The sequence below is a fragment of the Lygodium microphyllum genome, chromosome 25 (assembly GCF_053477565.2).
Source record: "Lygodium microphyllum isolate KBCC chromosome 25, Lygodium_microphyllum_v1.1.10, whole genome shotgun sequence".
NCBI classification, from domain to species: domain Eukaryota; kingdom Viridiplantae; phylum Streptophyta; class Polypodiopsida; order Schizaeales; family Lygodiaceae; genus Lygodium; species Lygodium microphyllum.
The window spans coordinates 108,891,984-108,901,226 of record NC_141159.1 but is presented as its reverse complement, the minus strand read 5'-3'; positions in this window follow the sequence as shown (position 1 = coordinate 108,901,226).

Below are 9,243 nucleotides of genomic sequence, written 5' to 3'. Positions count from 1 at the left end.
GTATCCCATGCCTCCTTTGGCATACTAGCATCCTGAATATGTACAATCATAGAGTCTGAAATACTGATAGACAGCCAGTACATAACTTTCCTGGCTCTCTCATGCCATGCTTTAAATGCCTGCATTTGCTGTTGATTGGGAACATCAGGAAGAACTGGTTCTTCTTCATTTCCTGCAACAAATTCCCAATATCCTTTTCCCATAAGGAAATTCGTCATTCTAAACTTCCATGCTTGGAAGTTGTTCTTGTCAAGCTTTTCAATGACAATTTGTGAGAGAGAATCAGACGCCATTACACAACACTGCAAAACATTCTGTAGAACAATGGTCGCACGGCATAAAACTGGGTCTTTTCTTGAGTGCGTGCAGAAAACTTCTGCCTCCATAAACAGGCCCCGAAATGGCCTCAAATCAAAAAAACAGGGTCGCCAAGGGCTAAAGCCCTTTCTCGCAGCATATACTGCCCTCTTGCTTCACCGCGAAGGGCGTCTCAACTAGAACACCGCGAGCTTGGCTTGCTTTCTTGAGCTCCTTACCACGAACAAGGCTTTGATACCCTGTCAATATTGTGGGAGAGAAGGAAGGAGCCTCACTTGTAGCTTTGTTGCTTGCACAATGGGGGAATACACACAAAGGTGGAGGCTGAAACAAGTTTTCCTCTTCTTAGTTGTGTAAGCCAAAAAGAAGTCAAGTACAAAGAAATAGAAGAACCCTATATATGGGTCTCAAACCAAACTCAACTAACTAAGGTGGCATACTAACTGAGCCACGAACTAGAGTAGATAAAGATAGCTGTCATGTAGCTATTATTCATGGGCGATGTACCAACCGCATTTGCAACTGACAAGTCGGTGACATAAATGCACAACGGTCACCCTGGCATATCACGAGTGGAGCTCGATATCTCAACATTGACATCCCCAGGATCCCGTTTCGAAGCTGCCTCCCTTGGTACACTGTGTCATGTGGACGCCATGTCCTGTGTAACACAATGTTTGATCTAATGGCTACCTCCCTGTGTATGCCTCATCTTCAACACCCTGATGACAACAACAGACACAACGATCTTCATCGACAACCCCTTGAATGATATGAGCTTTCATCCTAACCGGATGGGGATGTGAGTATGGGTTGCCCTCCGTATTTATTAAATGAGTGCGAGACACAGGGTGGAATGAGTGACCAATCCCTTCCCTTTACATTCAATAGAGAGGTACAATGTGTGAATGGAGTGTTGCACGCACGGGATGGGCCTCTCAATGCACAAAGCACGATTTGTTTCTGTGCACTGCACCATAAGGCTTGCTGGCCTTCCTTCTCACACCGTATGCCGGCACAACGCGGGATGCACAGTTGCACAATCAAATGCGCACAAGGCATACAACCTGTGCACAAGTGACCGTGAGGATTACATCAATGGGTTTCAGGACATGGTTGCCCTTTGTATCTTTCAATAGAGCGTGAGACAGAGGGTGGGCTGAGTGTGACTGGAGTTTCTTCAATCAATTACCGAGAGGTGAGATTGAGGGACGTTCCAACCTTTGGCACAAAGTATGTTCTCTTTTCCCTATGCACCCACAGGGTGGGTTTCTGCCATCATCACAGGACACGTCACCCTGTTCTGTACACTGCACTGTAAGGCTCCCTTGCCTTCCTCCTTGCACTTATGCCAGACGGGTTGGACGCACTAATGCACCATCAATTGTGCACCCTGGCATACTCCCTCTGCACCATTCCTTTGTCGCTTCCTAAACCGGGTGTGAGCTATGGGTTTTCATTCTGATTTCGTCGAGTGATATTAGTCATGGGGTGAGTGACTGCTCTTTTATTCCATATGAGTGATTGTGTGTTGAGTGCAACATTCCTCATCATCGACGAATTTCCTACGATTCCTTCAACCAGCTACCTCCCTGGGTGCTGCCGCGTGATCCCTACCACGAAGGCCAAAGTATATGTGCTGTGAAGATACCTTGGTACCTCCTGCAGCCGACAACGACAGTGGATGTGCCATCGACAGTCAACCTTGATTCTCGACAACATGGGCCAAGTTTTTCTAACCCTACACCTTCTATTGTCAGTGATGTTCATGTTTTCAGTGTGGGGACATTCGTGGATGGTCTGTTGTGTGGTATTAGGTCCATGTTGCTCAATCAACCCTACCCGTTAATGTTTTAAGTGTGGGGACGCATCCCTGCGCGTCTACATTGCATACTGCCCTGCATATGCCTCACTTTGCTCATGCATGTCCACCATGACTTTCTGTTACCCTCCTGGGGTTCCTTCCTCACCCACCCGTCCACTGTCACCCCTCCCTTTGGGCTGTTTCTCCTCCATTTTTCTTTCTCCCTTATTTTGTTGTGTTTTCTCGTGAATGTACCCTACATTCAGCGGAATCCCCGTCTTCCCTTCTACCCCTATTTGTCCCTTCAAACTGTCCAATTTTCCTCTTTACCTACCCCTATTCCGATGCACGGTTTTTGAGTTATTAATTTTTGACGGATTTGCGTAAATTGGTCAGTTTTCCATGTAAACGCGCTTTTCTTGTTTCGGAACCATGATCTGACGTCATAGCCGTGACAACCACTTTCCCCCTGACATTTTTCATTTTTACTCTGTGTCCTTCCGATGCACAATTTGTCCAATATTAATTTTTGTGATTTTTCGGGACCTTTTTGTGCCTATTTTTTACATTTTTCCATGTGAACTTGCCCTCCTTGCGTCGAAATTTCAATTTGATTTGACAGTCGTGTCCACCGCATCTTCCCCCACCTTTTTCCTTTTTCCTCCACCCTCTTTCGACTTCTGGATTTTTAATTATTAATTTTTGAATGTGTTTTCGGGTGCATTTTTGGTGTTTTTCGCATGTGAACCCCTCCTACTTCCGCCGGAACTGCGTTCTAACATGACAACCCTGTGCCACCCCTTCTTGCGGACATTTTTCCTTTTTACTGCATGTCATTCCGGCAAGCGTTTCGTCCAATATTAATTTCCGATTCCATCTTCACGCAGCATCATAGTAGATATCTCCCACGGATTTGATAGAATTAACCATAATCTTCAACATCTTCATAGAATTCTTCAATAGAATAAAGAAAACAAAGGAATACACCATCTTTGAATGGAAATCAATCACATATTATTCATCTTCAATGTCTTCATAGTTCTCTCTCTCAATCTCTCATATACAGTTACACCGTTTTGATAGAATTGACTATCTCTGGCTCTCTCTCTCTCTCTATCAATAGTACATCATACCCTCACTACAATACTCTCATAATAACCCTCAATAATCCTTCTTAGGTCGTGGATGCACCTCCCAAGAGGTATGATATGAAGAGTCACCAGAGCCATTACAGTGTCTTTTCATAGCTCACCACTGTCACTTCACTCCAGTCTTTACTTGAGTCTTCAGCACTTGTATTCACCTCTTTCCAAGGCTAGAAAACTTTCCCAAGCGACACTCTCATCCAACAGAACACATACAGAAGCATACAGACGGTCTACAGAGACTCACAGAAGATCAACAGAGAGTTACAGAAGGTCAACAGAAAGCATCAGAACCACATAACTCATACCAAAACCATTCCAAATCATCAAAAATCACTCAATAGGCTTTCAAACAATCTCAAACCCTATCAATCAATACTCCATCCTTCCATACAGAGAGAAAACAGAACAAAACAGAAGCTCAACAGAAGCTATCAGGACCAAACAGAACATATCAGATCATCAACAAAACTTCACATCTCTACTAATAAACATCATGAGCTTAATAAAACCATTCCAACCTATCCCAAACACTCTCAAACCACTTCCAAACCAATCAATCATCTCATAAAATCAACCATTCAGCTCTCAAAAACAACAAAAATCAGCCAAAAAATAGGCCATTTCAACACTCAACATATCCCCACACTTAATAAGGAAGCGTCCTCGCGACCCAAGAAAAAGGGAATACAAGTTCATTCAAGAGCTCAACTTTGATCTTCAATAAATCTTCAAAAACAGTCCATCCAACCATGACCCCAACTTATAACCTGTATTTGATATAAAGAAAACAACGAAAGGAAAACCCTTTATACATTAACACTTCTTATCAAACTGGAAATCACAACAAACTTGTAAAGGATATAAGAGGTTTCTTCTTCTGCATCAGCATCTTCAACTATCCAACCAGCAACACCATCACCGCAATTCTCCAAAAATGTAGCTCGCACAAAAGCAAATCGATTAGGCAACCACCACAATCTTATCACATAAATTAACCCACAACACAAACACTACACACAACACAACCATCTGAATGACTCCTCCAAAAAGAGAGATTTATCATTAAAAATCATCCACAATACATTGCAAAGGTATCAATGAAGATGATCCCTTTTGAAGGCTTAGTGATTTTGAAAACGATCCATGGACAAGGATCCATGGACCAACCATAATCTAGATGATGGCATTCACAAGGGAGTCTTCCTCAGAGGATTACAACCAGAAGTCCGTAAGTTTGTGGAGCTACAAAGACCAGCCACACTGCAAGCTGCAACAAAAGGTGCAAGACTGTACGATGAAGTGGAAGCTAGATTGGCGATGAATCCAGGAAGAGGAGTCCCACCTTCTCTGATGCCAGGAATGATGTACCCACCAAATACAATCCTAGGGACTGTCCCCTACCCCTACCAACAGATGCCCCTAGTATTACAGTACAGTGCACCAAATCCACAGTGGCCATAATCAATGCCTCAAATGATGGTTCAACCACAACAACAATGGTCCCAAACAATTCCCCCAATGCCAAATCACCAGCAACAGTGGAACCCTACCAACTGGAGCCAACAGCCAACAGTTCAAACAGGAGCTCTAAATCAGAATCAGAACAGAGACCCCTCTGCACCAGCCCAACCTGTTTATGCAGTGATTACAGAGACTCCTCAAAACCCTACTGCCAATGCCTCAGGAGGAGAAAGCTTGAAGGATTATTTATCCAACTCAGTTGCAAATATCAAAAAGGAGTTGATGGATGTGATTACAGAGTAGTTGCAGACACTGAAACTGAATACCGCTAGCATATCCAACGTTGCAGGAGCAGGAAGAGATGTGATACAGTCAAATACTTGGTGTGGTAAGTATCATCAAGAAGGCCATTTAGCCACTGAATGTACACAAAAGCCAACAGTCCCTGGAGCTTTCTGCTCCTACTATCTTAGGAAGAACCATACAAAGGATATTTGCTCTCTGAAGGAGATGCATGATAGGAGAAGGAAGGAAGAAGACACAAGATTCAACTTGCTGGAATCCAAAATGACAACACAAGATATTGGACCCAAGCCTAGAGAGTTTGGTCCTAATTTCGGTCCAAGGCGGTTTCCCTCTCAAAGTTACAGAGGAAGACAGTCTGGTGGTTGTCATAGATCAGAAGTGGAGTGTTACAGATGCGGAGAAAAGGGACACATTTCACCAAATTGTCCAAATCCCAGAAGGTCGGAAGGGCAGTAGTCCTACACAGTCAGCCCGCAAGAACTGATTACACCAAAGCCTTCTCGTGTGATTGAGCATGAGCTCTATAGCTTGATTCGAAGAGGGCATTTTTCCCTTCGATCTGAGCTAAAAATCTCCCCATTCTGCCCTACGGTTTGGGAGTTACACTCAGTTTTGTGCCTAGAGGTACTGTGGGATAGGCAACAGTCCTACACAGTCAGCCCACAAAAAGTGATTACAGCAAAGCCCTGATCATTTACTGTTGGAGATATTTTTACATAGCCTCGTAGAGGGGATCGAGCTTTCATTTGAATCAGAAAGTTTGGCAATCGGAGTTCCCTAGCTCAAGTTATCATCATTTCTGTAATAGGGGGTCTGGTAGACTACACTTGGGATGGCAAGCCACAAGGGTAAAGCAAAGGCCCAGGAGGAATTTCAGCATGAAATAAGGGACTCCCGCGCTTCAATGAACGATCCTAGTTCAGCCCAGGAGGATCGTGAAGACTTGTTTGAAGAAGGTGCCCCCGAGATAGATCGTTTGTCTCTGCTCAACCAAACCCTATGCCAAGGGCTGGCCCTTTGATTGGTTCGCGGGTTTGCCCTTAGCGCTTGGCACTTAGCAGAACCACCACCCTGTCCCCTCTTTTGAATTTCGAAAAGCGCTTAAGGAGGTCTTGTGGCTTCCTTTGTTCCTCTGATCGCGCATCGTTGGGACGCTTAGCTTCATTCTGCCGTAACCATCTGCGCCTCAGGTGGAGGGGTAAGTCTCCCTTGGTGCGTCTGGTCATGGGTGGCCTAGGGATTTCTGGGTCATCCTTTGAAGTAACTTCAGATTCAGAGTTGAATTCCCCATTTTCACTAGAGGAGGTGGTCTCCCCTGGCGGCCACAGTTCGGATGGCGACTCGGTTCTAAGCATTGCTGCCGTTTCTGGTTGGGTCAGGCCAGCTTGCTTAAAATCCACAGCTCCCATCTGTTCCAACCACACACGATCGCATTTCGCACACATGACTCCTTGGTCCATTCCAAGGGCCGATCTCGGCTGCGGTTTAGCATCTGCTCGGATTTGCTCAATCTCTCGCCCTTCAGTGTCATATTCTACGGTGTCTATCTCACCCTCACTTCCTTCATCGAAGGGTTGGCAATCTTCATATTCGTCACCGGAATCTGCCTCGCTAGACTGCTCATCGTCCCCCAAGGCCTGCTCTGCCTCGTCTTGTCGGTCAGGGACCAACGCCCAGTTGTATCTGAGATTCAGTTCGTGCACTCTGGTCCACTTCCACTCGGGTTCTTCCAAGAGGTCTTGGAGCGGCTTGAGATTGGCGGCTGCATTGCGTGCCAGTCGGTCCGTTAGGTGCCCCAGTATTCCCTGGAGTTCTCTCCTGTTGGTTGGCACTTGGGAAGCGACAGGATTAGGCCCATCATGGAGGCTTGCTGCCATCATGTAGACAGGTGTAGGCTGTGTTTCTCTTGGCTTGCCAACTGTTTTGACAGCCTTCTCGTACGCCTCATGATCTGAGAACGGCAGGTCGAGTGTAACGAGAACGTGCATCCAATCCCGCTCGTCCTCTGGGCAAGGGATATACTTTGTTAAGGACCCATAGGGTTCCTTGTTCTGGGTGGTTCCCTTGAGTAGAGTAGAGATGGCGTCCAGGTCGACTGGCGAGGTCTTCCAAGTGTCCATCTCTATTCTCACAGCGTTAGTTCGGTTGCCCAGGAAGATCAGGCTGTTACCCCAGTCTTCGATAACTCTAGCATTGCGCATCCAGGGTCGACCCAATAAGATATCACAGTCCACTCCCTTCATGACGATAAAGTCGATAGAGAACTGGACTCCTGCAATCTTCACTGGCCAATTCTTCAAGACCCCGAATGGTTTCACTCACATACCATTTGCTAGCGTGACGTTAAACCAAGCAGCTTCGACAGGTGGGTTTCCCCACTTCTGTAACACTGTGTGGTTAAGCACACTAACCCCAGCTCCTGTGTCTACAATCCCCTTTCTCGTTGCGTCTCCCAGGGCTAGGACTGGCAGGACTACGTGCATTTCCGAGCCCTCCCAGAAAGCGTTGATGTGCAAGGATTTAGGGCCTGAGTGTAGCGTCAAACTTGATAAGTGCGTTTCCGCATCCTGGTCTTGAGCATCTACCGGAGCTTGCTCGTGTGGTCTCTCGACCCAATGTTTGAGGTCCTGCCATAGGGTAGAGTGCTGCCTGAGCAGCTCTCCTAGTCCAACCGTTATATGGATGGTCACTAGTGTGGTTAGGAGATTGCTAAACACTCGTCCTTCCCTTCGTTCAGACTGTCCGGGCCAATGGCCACGGCTGTCTTGTGGGTCTGTTATGTCTAGGCTTGGCCTTGACGCCACTGCCTGTGGCGTAGCAACCTCGGTAGACTTAGGTTGGGGTAGTGATAGCGGCGCATTCATGCTGGAGAGATCATCAATCTCATCCTCTGTGATGGGTTCGACATCCTTGAGGTGCTGTTGAGCCTCCCTCACCCATTCCTTCACCTTTTCTATGGCTTCCAATTGCCGCCTGGGGTGTGGCTATTCCCCTACCTTAGCACTTTCCTTTTGGGCACTTTTAGGGGCTGAAATCTCCGCCTCTACGTCTGAGACTTTCTTTCCGTGGGGTAAGGTCGTAACGCTGTCGGTTTTTAGTGCGACCTTAGCCTCTGATCTCTTCTTTTTCCACCTACGGCTCTTCTTTCCTACTGAGGTCTCATTGTGCTAGGTCCTAGCAGAGAGACGCCGGCCTGCTTCATTTGTGCTTGGGTCATCACTCATAGGGGGATAGGTGTGGCCTCCCCATCGGGGTTTTCAACACCAAACAGTCCTAGCGGGACGGACGGAAAATTAGCTGAACCAGAAGGCGGCTTCCATTTTGGGCAGTCTATGAAAATATGAGTGATTCCGCACTCCGCACACCTTTGGTCAGCTTTGTCCCTACTTTGCTGCTCTCTTTCTGGGCAGCGTGATGAGACGTGACCGGGATGTCCACACGTCCAACAAGTGATCAGATCCTGTGGCTGCCCTCCCAGGCCTCTACCCCGTCCTCGTCCTAATGCCATCACCGGCACCCGTCGGTAATCCATGAGGATTGCATTGCCCTCGTCGTCATGTGAGACGTAAGGGTATATGTAGGTTTCTTCGTCACTGGGCTCCTCTACATAGTGCACGGGAGCATCGCTCGGTGGGTGGGTCACATAAGGACCAGGCGGTCTAGGAATGCCGGTAGGATTTATGTCCAGCCTAGGGACCGCTGGCTTCATGTTGTTAGGTGCTGGTAGGGCTAGCGGGGCTCCCCTTCCGAAGAATGGCTGTGGCCTGTTAGCCGGGTAGAGCTGGCCGTAGGGTTGCGTGTATGGTAGTCTTCGTGGTAGTCTACAGTGTGTAGCATCGTGGCCGAACCTTCCACAGTTAGCGCAGGGTCTTGACCTAGGGTCCTGACATTCTGCTGGCAGGTGGTTTCCTCCACAGTACATGCACTGGACGTGCGGACGCGTAGGTCGCCTCAACATGTCTTGTATTTTGGCCAGTTCCGTCTTGACCTCGGCCAAGCCGTGGTCCATCTCGGCGGCCTTCCCCTTATCTTGGGACGATGCGTTGGATCGCTCACTAGAGGTTGGCGTTCATTCTAAACTCCATGGGTTGATTTCTTTTGGGTTCGAGCTCCTGGAGCTCCGCTCTTTCAGCTGGTCATCGACCCTAATGGCTTCCTCAAAGACCCTAGCGACCACGTCCCGTTGCAAGCTCGAGTTGCCTGCTA